This window comes from Eucyclogobius newberryi, unplaced genomic scaffold, assembly GCF_026437365.1.
Source record: "Eucyclogobius newberryi isolate DKJ021-1_F unplaced genomic scaffold, fEucNew1.0.hap1 SCAF_55, whole genome shotgun sequence".
In the NCBI taxonomy this organism is placed as follows: Eukaryota; Metazoa; Chordata; class Actinopteri; order Gobiiformes; family Gobiidae; genus Eucyclogobius; species Eucyclogobius newberryi.
The window spans coordinates 2,000-17,171 of NW_027316223.1; the positions used below are offsets into that span (position 1 = coordinate 2,000).

At 47.3% G+C, this 15,172-nt stretch overlaps 1 non-coding gene across 1 annotated transcript; it reads left to right on the forward strand.

The window, feature by feature from the left end:
• Nucleotides 1-324: 324 nt before the first annotated feature.
• Nucleotides 325-407, forward strand: trnal-caa (transfer RNA leucine (anticodon CAA)). Its single transcript has one exon. It is a non-coding gene; the product is annotated as a tRNA-Leu (tRNA).
• Nucleotides 408-15,172: the final 14,765 nt, after the last annotated feature.

The following is a 15,172-nucleotide window of genomic DNA, read 5'->3' on the forward strand; positions in this document are numbered from 1 at the left end:
GCACGCGCCCGTTTTACTCTCTCTCTCTTTCTCTCTCTCTTTCTCTCTCTCTCTTTCTCTCTCTCTCTCTCTCTCTCTTTCTCTTTCTCTCTCTTTCACTCTACTTCTTCATCGTAAGGACATAATTTTTTTTTTTTTTTTCATCCTTATTATTTAAAATAAAATAAAAATTGACACAATAGCATTTAAAAAAATATCTATATATTATTTTTCTCTTTTCGGCGTTGTCGCATTCTTTATTCAAAATAGTAGCGTGGCGGCGGCGGCGACCGACCGACCGACCGACACCCCTTTTACAAGCGAGCAACGCCATTATAGGCTTTCACCAGGATGGCCGAGCGGTTAAGGCTTCGGACTCAAGATCCGACGGGCGGTGGCCCTCGTGGGTTCGGATCCCATTCCTGGTATAAGCTTCTTGGACAAATATAAAAAATAAAAAAAACACAACACAGGAAATTTTTGGCGGCGGCAAGGCAACGGCGGCAACGGCAGCGATCGTAAGGTCGACAGATACTTAGGTCCGAGCGCAGCGCGGGCAGTAGCTGGGGGCGCACTCGCCACACACGTGTACGAGGCACCCTCGGTACACGTTCGTCGTTTTAGTGTCCTTGCTCCTGGGGCATATTCGGCACCACTTCCTCTTCGCGGGTACAGCAGCGGGTTCTCTTCCTCCTCCTCCTCCCCCCCTCTCTCCCCTCTCCTCTCCCCTCTCTTCTCCCCTCTCCCGAGATGTCCCCGATGACGCCAGGTCATCCCCCCCCCTCCCCCTCCCCCTCCCTTCCTCCTCCCTCCCGCGTATACGAGGCGCGACGAGCGCGCTCCCCAGCTGCTCCATGAACAGCCTGCGTCTGTGGCGTTTGCCGACCATCCACATCAGGTTCAGCTCCCGCCACAGGACGAAAGCATTGTACGCGGACACGTCGATCATGTTGTGGAACAGGACGAGGGCCCACCGGCAGGTTTTCCTCCTGCAGCTGTAGGTACCTGTCACCTTGTCCAGGTTGTCCACGCCTCCCTTGGTGCGATTGTAATGCAGCACGGCCGCCGGTTTGCTCGGAGGAGGAGGCTCGCCGCCGCCGCGATTGCCGTCTCCGTAGGTGGCGCCGCACCGTGGTGAGGATCTGCAAGTTCTTGCTCTTCTTCGCCAGGTAGGAGACCAAGGCGACCGAGGGGACTCCGTTCGTTGCCGTAGCCGTTGGAAGAGGTCCCCGGCGCGGTCTCGCCCAACGTGAACACGAGACGGAAGACGCGATCGCCCTGCGCTTCGTGTCGACCAGTTCCCGCGGGAACTCGCTCCTGTTGGCGCGCAGCGTCCCCAGCAGGGTGAGGCCGTCCCTCTCGAAGAATAGCCTGCGGGCGAGCTCGTACGAGGTGAAGAAGTTGTCGCACGTGACGTTGCGCCCCCCCCGGCCCCCCTTCCCAGTCCCTCGGTGAGATCGAGCACGACCCGCGTGGCCAGGTTCTTCTCCGGAGGCGCGCGCTTATCGGATTTCCCGGTGTAGACCTGCATCTTCCAGGCGTAACTGGACAGCGAGTCGCACGCGACCCACAGCTTGATTCCGTACTTCGCCGGCTTTGAGGGAAGGGGCAGCGACCTGTCAAAGAAGAAAGAAGAACGAAGAAAGAAGAAGAAAGAAGAAGGAAGAAGAAGAAGAAGAAGAAGAAGAAGAAGAAGAAGAAGAAGAAGAAGAAGAAGAAGAAGAAGAAGAAGAAGAAGAAGAAGAAGAAGAAGAAGAAGAAAAAATAAAAAAAAATAATGAAGGAAAAACAAGAACACAAGAACAACAAATATTATTTAATTTGAATTTACTTTTCATGATTTATTGATTTATTAATTTATTAATTTATTAATTTATTGATTTATTGATTTATTGATTTATTGATTTATTGATTTATTGATTATTATTATTTTCTCTTTTTTTTTCTCCATTTGTTTAAATAAAAAAAATCACCTCTAAACGAAACCAGCCTCTCGTCTACGGTGACCTTGGATCCCGGATTGTACATGAGCGGCAGTCGCTTGCACCACAAGTCCCACAGCTCCCTGATGGGCGCCAACTTGTCTACTCCTACTTCTCCTCCTCCTCGCCTTGCCTCTCAAGCGACGGCTTGGAGGTCCACGAGATTTCCCCGCGTTTAGAGAGCATAAGGTGTTCGTCGTCGCCGCCGCCGCCGCCGCCTTCTTCTTCTTCTTCTTCTTCTTCTTCTTCTTCTTCTTCTTCCCCTCGCAAGTTCTGATTGATTGGCTTCAACAAAGATTACTGTCAGAGGATTATAGTGGTCATTTCTTTGTTTCATTTCTTGCTTATAATAAGTCCTATAAAAGTCCTGTCTCTCCAAGTCAAAGGATTCCTTCAACACATCAATGCTTTTCATTTGAGTTTCTTTTGCAATGCGGTGAAACGTTTACGCCTTTTGTAATCCAGGCGTTGAATCATAAGCTTGGTCATAAGAAAACCAGCTCCAGATTTTAACAGCTTTGTTTAGTTTGTATGCTTTGGTTGGCTCCTTTCAGGGGGTAAGCACAGATTTTACCCAAAGATTCTTCATGTTTCTGCACTTTTTCAAAAGAGTAACGCTACTCTCGGGGCACTCAAGGTTCCACTGAGATTTGAACTCGGATCGCTGGATTCAAAGTGTGCTAACCATTACACCATGGAACCGCAAAATGCTCCCTGGACGGATAACGGTGATCCAAAGCTACAAGTCTTTACATCAATCATCCCTTGCCAAAAAAATGAGAAACAAGGAGTGCAAACAGTGCAAACAATCTTGATGTGCAGCAATACTTTTCCCTCTCTTAATGCAAAGTGTAGCAGCAGTAAACTTGAGGGAGAAAGGTATGGGTTTGAGGGCTCTTCTTGTGGGCTTTACTCTCCTTGTAAATATTTTTCATAGACAAAGGAGTAGGCATTTCCTGTTTACTAAACAGGCCCTTTGACCAAGGAAGCCCCAGCGCCGTAACGATTTCCTGGTTTCCTTACATAATTACATACAGTGGTTACTTCTGGGATTGTATTTCTTGCTTGCTCTGGCAAGGTGAGCAGTCGTCCCTGGGTGGGCTCGAACCACCAACTTTTCGCCTACTAGCAGAACGCGCTAGCCGATTGCGCCACAGAGGCGAGAATCTTGACATACCCATAAAAGGTTTAACCCTCTAATTGCAATTAAAAATGAAGAAAAACTCTGGATTCAGAGCGCTAGCCGCTATACCGTTGAACCACACCTTTCTACAGGATGTCCTGTTTTGAAAATAAGTATGACATTTGATCATTGGGCTATATCAAAGAGAGCAGCATTGAAGTAGGCAAACTTCTGCTTCATGGTTTCATTGTGTGGTGGTCATCACATCTGCCCTACACGCAGAAGGTCTTGGGTACAACATTCAGCGAAACCAAACATGTTACCAAACATGTTCATGCTAACAATGTTCCAATGAAAGCTTGCTGTTTATGTTTTATAGATCCTTTCCATGCCATTTATGTCCTGATCTCGCAAAATATCCAATAGACCCAGCATTCCTATTCATTGTATTTTTGAGCAAAGACTAACATTCAGGTACACATGCCCAAACCCGGGATTGAACCAGGGACCTTTAGATCTTCAGTCTAACGCTCTCCCAACTATTTCGGCTACTTTTTCTAAAATTTAGGCAAGGGAGCGAAACGTGTGGCATAACGTAGCGAGAAAATGAACTAGTTCTGTGTGTCCTTTTTTCTTTTCTTTTGATTAAAAATAAAAACAATACAGGACACGACCAGGGAGCAAAAATCGAAATAAAAAGAACATAAATAGCACTAAACATAAAATAAAAACAAAATCACATTTAAATGAAAATAGGGGTCCTACTTGGTCCAAAGTCGATCAAATTAGTGCTTATCCAAATTAAGCCTGAATGTCACTGTTTTCCATTCATCCAATGTCTAATGTCTGTTACTATGTCAGTCAAGTCTTTGATCGTTGGCGTGGTTGGTGTCGAGCATTTCTTTGTGATGGCCTTTTTCTCTACAGCCAAAAGTATGTTCCAAGGGTATCCATTTATTGTGTCCATGGCAGGAGTGTTGAGGCCCAAGTACATAGTTTTTAATTTGAGTGGGATGGAAAAGTCAAAAACAGTCTGCAGTGCCCTTTGAATTTCAGTCCATTATTTTTGAGCAACAGCACAGCCCCAAAACACCTGATAGTGATTTGCCTGCTGGGTTCTCCAGCAGTTAGCATTTCCTTGTGAATAATGGACACTTTGACATGGTGTGGTGAAAAAAACATATTTTTCCCCTTCAGGCATGTGATTTTGTGGTCTTCCTCAGGGCTGTTCCTACATTTCCACACTCTTGGTCAGACAAAACCAGGTTAACTTCTCGTTCCCATTGGTTTAGAATATACTCAGCAGAACGTTGTCCAGATTACCAATGCATTGAGATCATTTAGAAATGATTCCCCTCGCAAGTTCTGATTGATTGGTTTCAACAAAGATTACTGTCAGAGGATTATAGTGGTCATTTCTTTGTTTCATTTCTTGCTTATAATAAGTCCTATAAAAGTCCTGTCTCTCCAAGTCAAAGGATTCCTTCAACACATCAATGCTTTTCATTTGATTTTCTTTTGCAATGCGGTGAAACGTTTACGCCTTTTGTAATCCAGGCGTTGAATCATAAGCTTGGTCATAAGAAAACCAGCTCCAGATTTTAACAGCTTTGTTTAGTTTGTATGCTTTGGTTGGCTCCTTTCAGGGGGTAAGCACAGATTTTACCCAAAGATTCTTCTTGTTTCTGCACTTTTTCAAAAGAGTAACGCTACTCTCGGGGCACTCAAGGTTCCACTGAGATTTGAACTCGGATTGCTGGATTCAAAGTGCGCAAACCATTACACCATTGAACCGCAGAATGCTCCCTAGACGGATAACGGTGATCCAAAGCTACAAGTCTTAACATCAATCATCCCTTGCCACAAAAATGGGAAACAAGGATTGCAAACAGTGCAAACAATCTTGAAAAAAGCGAGCCAGCAACTTTCGAAAGTTCAGCCCCTGTCCAATCAACTGTGTTTAATGGCGAGCGAGGGCATCAATCGTTCTACCTTTGAGCTAAATCCCCTGTACCAATGTAGCTATAAAAAAACTGGAAGTCTCTCAATCAATCGACTCTCGCCAATTTATTGCGCACTCAATATACTGCAGTTGATCTGGATGTTGAGGAAAAATTGCAAGATAATGTTATTTGACATAATGCCGATGTATTTGCTTACTTTTTCAAGCACACTTGGCAATTGAACCTCGTTCAGCAGTGCCTTTCATCAGATAGTAAAGCGAGCAGACTTTCCATTGTAAAAAACAACCATGTACTCTCACCATTAGCGACCTTTGAATCCCCTTGCAAATTATGCCTAGAAGTCCAATGCGCTATCCATTGCGCCACAGAGCCCATACATCCTTCCATGATGCTCATTTCCACAAACGCAAAACACGGTATTCATCCAAAATGGGTCTACATCAGTCATTCCTTGCCAACAAACTGAGAATCAAAAAGTGAAAAGAGTGCAGTTAATCTGTGTGTGCAGGGATACTTTTCCATCTCTTATTCCAATTTGTAACAGCAGCGCATTTTCTGTCGTTGTAAATAATTTGCATGCTTGAATGGACAACTGAGTAGTAGTAGGTTTGAGATGGGCCGGTATTTATTTAGCACTGTGGCATCAAGACTGCTCTTCTTTAAGAGAGGCTTAATGACTGCAGTTTTAAGGCTCTTGGGAAAATTCCAGATCCAAGCAACATGTTGACTTTTTCATTGATTGGAGCCAACAGACTGCTCACCATAGACTTTAAAAATCTAGTAGGCAATGCATAAAGGCAGCATGTAGTGGAACTCAGACTTGTGGTGATCTCTTGGAAAGTTTTGTCAGCCACAAATGCAAAATGGGTTAACTCCAGTTGTCTAGTTGGCTGCGTGCTTGTTATCTGCAAATAATGGTATTATTAATGTTCTGAAATGAGTCTTGCAAAGAACACTGCAAACTCATTGCACCTGGAGAAATACAGAAACCATCAGACAAAGTAACATTTACCACACTGTAATTTGAAATATTAACCCGCTTTGTCATTAGCAGGTCCAGAGTGTGCCATTTGCCCTCTGTGGGGCCACTCAGGTGCTGAGTAAGACCAAAGCTTCTGATGACAGCGCCAAGCTCTTTAGAAGAAGACGAGGTTGAGCGGGGCGTGAAGGAAGGAAGGAACAGTCACTCACGTACGGGAAACTCCTACCAAGCAGTGGCCAGCCTATAGCACACTGGGATTCTGTGGTAATTGAACCAAGTTTAGCAGTTCCTTTCATCAGTTAATAACACAAGCAGGCTTTCCTATTTACCAATGTAGATAACAGGGGTTACAACAGTGACTCTGGTGGGTCTCGAACTCACAGCCTTTGAATGCCTTTGCAACTTTTGTCTGATTCCCCTTTTTCACAAAAGCAAAACAGTCATCCGAAAACAGTCTACATCAATCAATCCTTACCATCAAACTGAGAAACAAGGAGTGAAAAGAGTGCATTTACTCTGTTTATTCAGGGATACTTTTCAATCTCTAATTGCAAAATGTAAAAGAGCTCTTTCGGGTGATAAGTTTTTCTGTACATGTAAACAACTGATTTGCTTGAAAGGCTATCATGAAGGCACTGCTGGGATTTGAACCCAGGATGTCCTGTTTACTAGACAGCCACAGCGCCTCTTAAATGCTACTCCACCTGTTTCAGCTAGATATTCAGTGACCAATGTTACCTCGTAGATTTCGCCTTTTTGAGGTGCGTGCAATTTGTGGTGTGCTGCATGGTCTGGAGCTGGAGGTTTGGGAGTTTTTTGGAGTTTTTAATCGTTATTTTGATCATTTTCATTTACTTTTTTCAGTTTTTTTGTTTGTTCCCCTCCCAGTAAACTTACTGGGAGGTGGATTTTTTGTTTTTTTGTGAGCATGGCTCAAAGGACGGACAACACGGCATCGGACACTGGAATGGACACGACAAAGGCAAGACAAAGTTTGAAAGAATCTGTAAATAATAGAAAGAACAAAGAAAGAAGGATGAAATTTATGAAAGAACTCACTGTGGTATTGGAACTAACGGAGGGAGCACAAATCACGCCACTAGCTTTTTTGAAATCAACTCAGGAGGTGTGCGGCTCCATAGTAGCGTGCAGACTCATCTCAAAGGACAAATATGAAGTAACCGTCAGTACCACCAAAGCGAAGGAGCGGCTCCTGGATGGGTACTGCATTGGAGGAGTCAGGGTTCACGCCCGTGACATCTCGGTTGATGAGCTGGTCATGTCCTTCATGGGGCTGCCGGCTTATATCGAGGACGAGGAGATCCTGGCCAAGCTCTACGCCTGGGGGGTCTCTGCGGTCTCCGAGGTGAGGAGGAGAATGTGGCCGGGGACGAACATGGCGGACGGCACCAGGTTTGTACGGGTAAGGTTCACGGACACGGTGCAGTCCTTACCGTATTCTGTCAGGTTTGACACCGCGGGGGGCCCCGAGTACTTCAGGGTAATACACGACAGGCAGGTGCGGGTGTGTAGGGGGTGTCTCCAGCCTGGCCATATTCTGAGGGAGTGCCCTGACTTTCTGTGCCGCAACTGCGGGAGCCAGGGGCATTACGCGCGCGAGTGTGTCGCGCAGTGGGCCCCGAAGTGCAGAGAGTGCCGCATGTTCCGCCACTTATGTCCGTGTGGTGCGGGTGACAGAGAGGAGGACAGAGGGGAGGACAGAGGGGAGGACAGGGAGGACGCCATTGGAGGAGAGAGCAGTGACGTGGCCCAGAACGTGCCCGCAACTGCTCTCTCCGAAGTAGAGGAGGTTTTGGAGGAGGAGGCTGTGGAGGAGTCAGGGGAGCCAGAGGTGTTCGGCTCCTCTTGCTCCTCTGACTCCTCAGACGAGGAGGCGCCCGTCGCACTGGAGATGGTGCTCGGCTCAGCGCTGGCGTCTGGGAAGGTGGGAGCAGGACAAACTGCTCCTCCTGACCAGAGGGAAGGGACTCGTGAGGGTCCAACTCCTAAGCCCGTGGAGGCAGAGGCTGAACCCGGGAGGAGGATGGGTGCGGGACAGGCCCCGCATCTTACCTCCAAAGGGGGGGACATCACCACAGGGCTGGGTGATGATCCCAAGCTCCAGTCGGACGGTGGTAAGAGGGGACAGGTGGAGAAGAAGGAAAAGAAAGGGACAAGACGCAGGAAGCAGGTGGCAGGAGATGGAGAGGGCGCTGCTGCTCAGAGCGGCTCCACCTCCTCCGCCTCCTCCATTCCAGCCACATCAAAAGCGCCAGCAGAAAGCTCCATCAACCCACCATCCTCCACACGCAGCTCTGCCCCACGAGGTGAGCTTGAGACTGTTTTTAATGATGACTTCATGGATTTCTCCACCCGTGAAGTCAGAAAAAGAGTGTGGGAGTCAGATGCGACGGGCGCCAAAAAGAAGTCGAAATAAAAGATGGGTTGTATCCTCCAAAGTCTCCTCTTAATGGCGTTCTCCTTGTCCTCTTGGAACGCAGGCGGCCTGCGGAGCCCAGTGCGGATGCAGAGCGCGTTACACTTTTCCAAGTGGGACGTGCTCTGCATCCAAGAAACGCATTGGGATGTCAGCCACGCGCAACGAGTGCGGAACGTGGGAGTAGGCTCTGTATTTTGGGCCCTGGGCACGGCGTGCTCGCGCGATGTGGCCACGGTGGTGAGGCCTGGTGTCTTAGGCCAACCCACCCTGGTACACGCCGACCCAGAGGGCTCCTTCCTGGTCCTGGACTTCACGGACACAGTGAAGTTCAGACTAATTAATATCTACGCCCCGAACGATGATGGTCTGAGGAGGCAATTCTTCAAAAAAATATTTCGCTTTGCAAACGACAATACAATCATAATCGGTGACTTTAATACAACACTTTGCAAGACAGACATCGGCATTAACAACTCTTTTAAAAACAGCACTGCCAGGACAGCCCTGTTGGAAGAAGCCGCCAGCAGGAACCTGACGGAGGTGTGGCGGTTCGTCCACCCCTTCCTGAAGGATTTCTCCAGGTGGCAGGGCGTCCTGAAGCAGTCCCGCATTGACCTCTGTTTTGCCTCCTCAGACCTGGCACAGAGAGTCAGTGGTGCTTCCTACAAGTGGTCAGGCTTGAGTGATCACTCCACTTTAGATATTTATTTTGGGTTAGTTTCATCACCGAGGAATGGAGGACTGTGGGTCCTAAACAGCTCCATCCTCGGTGATGAAACTTTTTGTAGGAAAATGGACTTTTTGTTTGATGTATTTGACATGGAGCTGGAGCTGATCGACAGCGTGGTCGATTGGTGGCCGACGGCAAAAACACGCATTAAAAAGCTCTGTGTCAATTACAGCAAACACAAGGCGTGGCTGTCGACCAGGAGGGAGACCGCTCTCCGCCAGCGCCTGCAGGTCCTGGACCAGGGCGCAGCTTCCACCACTGGCCCTGTGGATCCAGAGTACCTGGTGGTGCGCGCTGAGCTGGAGCAGCTGGAGGTAAGTAGGTGTCAGGGTGCAATTTTGAGGGCAAAAGCCAGACACACAGTCGAAGGAGAACGCTCGACAGCGTTCTTCTTCGGCTGTGAGAAGGCTACACAGGGAAAGATGCACATAGATAAGTTGATAGAGAAGACAGGTAAGATTGTTTCCGAGGTAAGTGAGGTTTTAGAGACAGCGCAGGATTTCTATAGTAGGCTTTTTAGTTCAGACGGAGTGGCAGAGCAGGCTTTAGACCAGGCTGTAGGTGCTCTGGAGCGCAAACTGAGCAGGGAGGATAGGGAGCTGTGCGACGCGCCTCTGTCTCTCATGGAGATAGAGGCTGCAGTCAAGAGTTTAAATACAGGAAAAAGCCCCGGAGAGGACGGACTAACCTGTGAGTTTTTCAAGCGTTTCGCTTCCAGGTTAGCTCCGATCCTACTCCTATTATATCAGGATTTTGAGAGTGAGTGTAGAGTTGGCGATGGTTTTGCGATGAGTGTCGTCACTCTGCTTTTTAAGAAGGGCGACAGGAGCAGCCTCGCCAACTACAGGCCCATTAGCCTTTTGAACGTAGTCTATAAAATTTTAGCAAAGGTATTAGCAGGTAGGTTAAAGCGTGTGATTGGATCCATCATACACCCCTCGCAGGCCTACAGCGTCCCCGGGAGGGACATCTCAGACATAGTTTTGTCTCTGAGATATCTCCTTCGGCAGATGCACGCGACCGGTGGTATTCACGTTAGTGTAGACTTTAACAAGGCGTTCGACAGAGTTGAGCATTCGTTCCTCTGGACTGTATTAGGTAAGTTAGGTTTCGGCGAACGGTTTGTTAATTGGCTACAGCTCATCTATTCCTTTGCGGTCAGTAAGGTCAAAGTCAACGGGTTTCTAATTGACTCTTTCCCCTTAAAAAGATCAGTCAGGCAGGGCTGTCCCCTCTCGTCGCTCCTCTACAGCATCGCCGCTGAGCCTTTGGCGGCCATGTTGCGGGCGGACGCGGCGGTGAGGGGACTGACCACGCCTGCGGGTAGGGAAGTCAAAATTTTTCAGTACGCAGATGACACGAATCTGATCCTCCGAGACGTGGAGAGCCTGAACGCCTCTCTCCACGTGCTCAATGTTTATGGCCTCGCTTCAGGGGCCAAAATAAATTTCGATAAAACCACGGTTAAATTTTGCGGCAGCGTCACGCCTGTTCCTCTCCCTGTCCAGCTCCGGGAGGCCGGGGACTCCTACAAGGTCCTCGGCGTCCCCCTGGGCAGAGACGAGGAGGCGTGTCGTACTGCACTTTGGTCGCCTTTGTGCGAGAAAATTACAGCGCGCTTGAATTTTTGGAGACGTCGTAATCTGACATTAAAAGGTAAAGTCTTAGTTGTAAATTCTTTGTGCATGTCCATGTTGAACCATGCACTCTCCGTGTACGGCCTGCCGGGGGTCTATGCTAACAAATTAAGGTTAGTGATAAACCACTTTTTGTGGAATCGTGAGAGGGGCTTTATTGCACATAAGGTTATGATAGGTGAGTACGATCAGGGAGGTTTAAAGTTAGCAGATTTAGAGTTAAGGAAGAAGGCCTTCCGGCTGAAAACAATTCGGAAATTTCTAGACGTTGAGGTAGATGCTCCATGGAAAGATTATATAGGTGAGTTTGTTAATAGTCTAGGTAAGTTTGGTGTTTATAATTTGTGTTTGTTGCCCCCTGTTTCGGTCCTGGAAGGCCTCCCCCCCTTCGAGAGGGAACTCTTGGAGGCGTGGAGGACTTTCAGGCCCCTGACTGTGGCGGTTCCAGACAGCGGTGAGGGTCTCGCGCACATGCCCCTCCGTCATAACCCTGACTTGCTCTCCGCTCCCCCCGGGAAGCGTGAGTGCATGATCAGTGGGGCGATGGAGGAGGCTGGGCTGGAATATGTAGGTAAGGTATTTGACGTGAAAGGTAATTTTAGTGTAGATTATATAGGGAAGTGTTTTAGGTTAGCAGGTAAAGTGTTTAGGAAAAAGTATATTAGTGGTATGGTAAGTATTTTTAACAGGAATCTGGTCAGGCATTGGGGAAGCACTTTGGGCCAAATGGGGAGCACGACAGGTAAGTTGAATTTTAATGTATTTGTTAGCACGGGGAGGTTTAGGATTTTCACAGACCTACCCACCCGCATCCTGTATCAGTTGTTGTTGCCGGGAGTGCTCAGGCGTCCCGCCTCGGAACACAAATGGTCATTAACATTCCCCGCACGCACCATTGCAACCATCTGGGCCAACATCTATAATTGGTACACCCCACATAACGTAGGTCATTTTGACTTCAGATTTAGACACAGGATCGTCTTTACATCCGCAGCACTGCACGCATTTCTTCCCGACAGCTACGCTGCGGACTGCCCCGTGTGCCACGGACCCCCCGAGACCCTGGAGCACATGCTGTACACCTGCCCGGCCGTCCGCCCGTTCTGGTCCCGACTGCAGGACCTCCTCGCTCGGAGGCTGTCCTGGAGGCTCCCACTGCCGGCGGCCCTAGGAGGGGACGACCAGGAGCCCTGGCTCCTCCTCTTTGGTCCCGGACAGAGTCGCTCTGTAGCCAACACCCATCTCGCCCGACTAACCCTCTCCATAGCCGGTACACATTATATCTCAACAGGAACATCCATCTCCGTGACAATAAAACAGCAGAACCCTGGCCCATCTTCAAAGGACTCTTGGCCGCACACCTCCGACACCTCCACATGGCAGCAGAGCACCGGTTCATCACCCACCTCGTCCCCCACAACACCCTGATCCACCTCACACCCTCTGGAAACCTGGACATCATCTTCTGACCCCGGCATAACCCCCCCAACCACGGCATCAACCCCAACCACGGCATCACCCCCCATCACTGAAGAATGTTTGGAGAATGATTGTGTGTTTGATTTTCTGTAATTTTTTGTCTCGTCTCCCCCTGCCCTTGTGTATCCCATTCCCCTGCCCTTGTGTGTCATGTCTGTCTGTACATTCATGTAAATATATGTAAATACTTGTTTTGATGTTTTTGATAATAAAAGATAAAAAAAAAAAAAAAAAAAAAAAAACAGTAAACATCCAGGGACGGGACATTGAGAGAATGGACTCATACAAGTACCTGGGTGTTGATCTGAACCACAAACTGGACTGGACTCATAACACAGACGCACTGTACAGGAAGAGACAGAGTCGGCTCTACCTCCTGAGGAGACTCAGGTCTTTTGGAGTGACAGGGCCACTCCTGAAGACCTTCTACGACTCTGTGGTGGCATCAGCCCTCCTGTACGGTGTGGCCTGCTGGAGCAGCAGCATCACAGAGAGGGAGAGGAAGAGGCTGGACAAAGTCATCAAGAAGTCCAGCTCCGTCCTGGGCTGTGCTCTGGACTCGGTGCAGGAGGTGGGGGACATGAGGGTCCTGGCTAGATTCACATCTATGCTGGACCATGAGTGTCATCCCCTGCAGGACACTATGTCCGCTCTGGAGAGCAGCTTCAGTGAGAGACTAATCCACCCTCGCTGTGTGAGGGAAAGGTTTCGTAGGTCTTTCCTTCCTGCTTCTGTCAGACTTTATAACAAACACTGTTAGTCCTGAACACTCGCAATACTGACCTAACCTAATACTGATGTGCAATTCCGTCATATGTGCAATTGCTGTTGGAATCCATGTGCAATTCATGTGCAATTACTGTGAAATTCATGTGCAATCTATGTGCCGTCATGACACATATTCATGTGCAATTACTGTTGTGATCACATGCAATGGTATTTATGTATTTATCTTATTATCTTATCTTATCTTATCTTATCTTATCTTCTTTACCATTAAATTAGCTCTTACCTTCTCAAATCATTCCCATATGGTCTAGCGGTTAGGATTCCTGGCTCTCATCCAGGTGGCCCGGGTTCAACTCGCGGCTTACATTATGTACAAGACTCACTGTGGTTACAATTATATTCAAGCTGGACGGAGGTGAAGAGAGGCATAGAAACATGGCATCAATTAGGGCGCAGCATGCGGAAGTTTGTAATTAACCTTTAGCTTTTCTATGCATCTATAGACTAGCAGGTTTGTTGGTGTTTCTTTTTGGAGCATTTCTAGACAAAGTGGGTCAGCGGTAGAGCGCATACTTTGCTTCATTTGGGATCAGTCATGTTTTCCAGCAATTCTTGACTGGACAAGCATATCTTGATTTTTTTATTGGTCTCAAGCTTTCACTGTAATTTTCCAAAGATGCAGTATTGTGGTGGCCAGGTGGTCAAGCTGATGGGCAAAAAATCCATTGGCATTGCTTCATATTTCTTAGAACCCTGCTGGAAACATACCTTTCTCTTCCCCCTGACCAGCAAAGGATGCCACCTGCTTAACAGTGCTTGATTTGTAAATATATAGGTACAGGAACACTTGTGGACTGGGTGATCAGGCCAAAAAAGTTACTGTAACACACAAAAAGTGACGCACATGTAAGTAAAGTAACAATGGGACAAAGTTTTGTGTCACAACCAGTCAAATTGGAATAAACAAAAAAAAAATGAAGAATTGAATTGCCTATCTGGTCACTGTTTCTGTTGATTCTATTCTATCTGTTCTGTTTTTGTCCATCTATCCGTCTATCATTTTAAGGCATTGATAAGGAAGGGGATGTAGCTCAGTGGTAGAGCGCATGCTTAGCATGTATGAGGTCTTGGGTTCAATCCCCAGCAGGTGACACTGTAGTCTTTGCTAATGGCCAGATTACACTGCAGTGAATTTTAGAGACCTTCACTTAAATATTTCAAATCAGCACATGTGGTGATTCAGTGCAAGCTCCCAGTCCCGCATTACCTTTGAACCTTGTAGCACTTATAAAATTCAAACAATATTATTTCATCCATCCACACTACCTGCAGGAAGGTGAGACAAAGTGGCCCATTCAGGTGGCCTGGGTTCAACTCCTGGCATGGGAACATCGTGGTCAGCCTTTTGGAAGACTTGAATCCACAGTATGAATAAGACACGCTGTGGGTTGTTAAGAGAGACATTGAAAAATCCCATCCATTTAGGATGCAGCGTGCAATATGCAGTAATCAACCTTTAGCTGTTCCATGCAACGTAGCAGCGGTTGTACTTGAAAGCATCCCTTCACAGGGACTGGAACTTAAATCTAGCTCCTTAGAGCACTCAGCCAGATTTTCTGGAGCGGGACAACACAAACTCAGAGCTGCTTGATAGTGCTTCCTACCCCATTAAAAAAAACTGTATTAAAAACCAAGACCTGGCTCTATTTGGCTGAACCAAAAGAAAGATACAAATCCCGAGCTATGTGCTTCTCTCCATGACATGCAGAACCAAGCACATTTAGATATTAAAAATGCTTGCTTAAAAGCTGGTGACCCAACTATGCACTGTTCTTTAACCTCTCAAACATCAATGAGGCTTATGTTACAATTCAATCTGTTACACTTGATCTTTATATTTCTCATATGGTCTAGGGGTTAGAATTTCTAGTTCTCGCCGAGGCAGCCTGGGCGACATTCCCAACTTCCAGTATGGGTATGTCTCGCCAAACCTGAGCTTAGAATGTTTAGTAAAACATGCTGTCTCCATGAATTCATGGAGAGTTAAATCTGGTAATGTAATTGCGCTAGTTTCAGAAAATAATGTGGATAATTTCCGCTTTCTTAAACACAGTTCAAATGTGTATT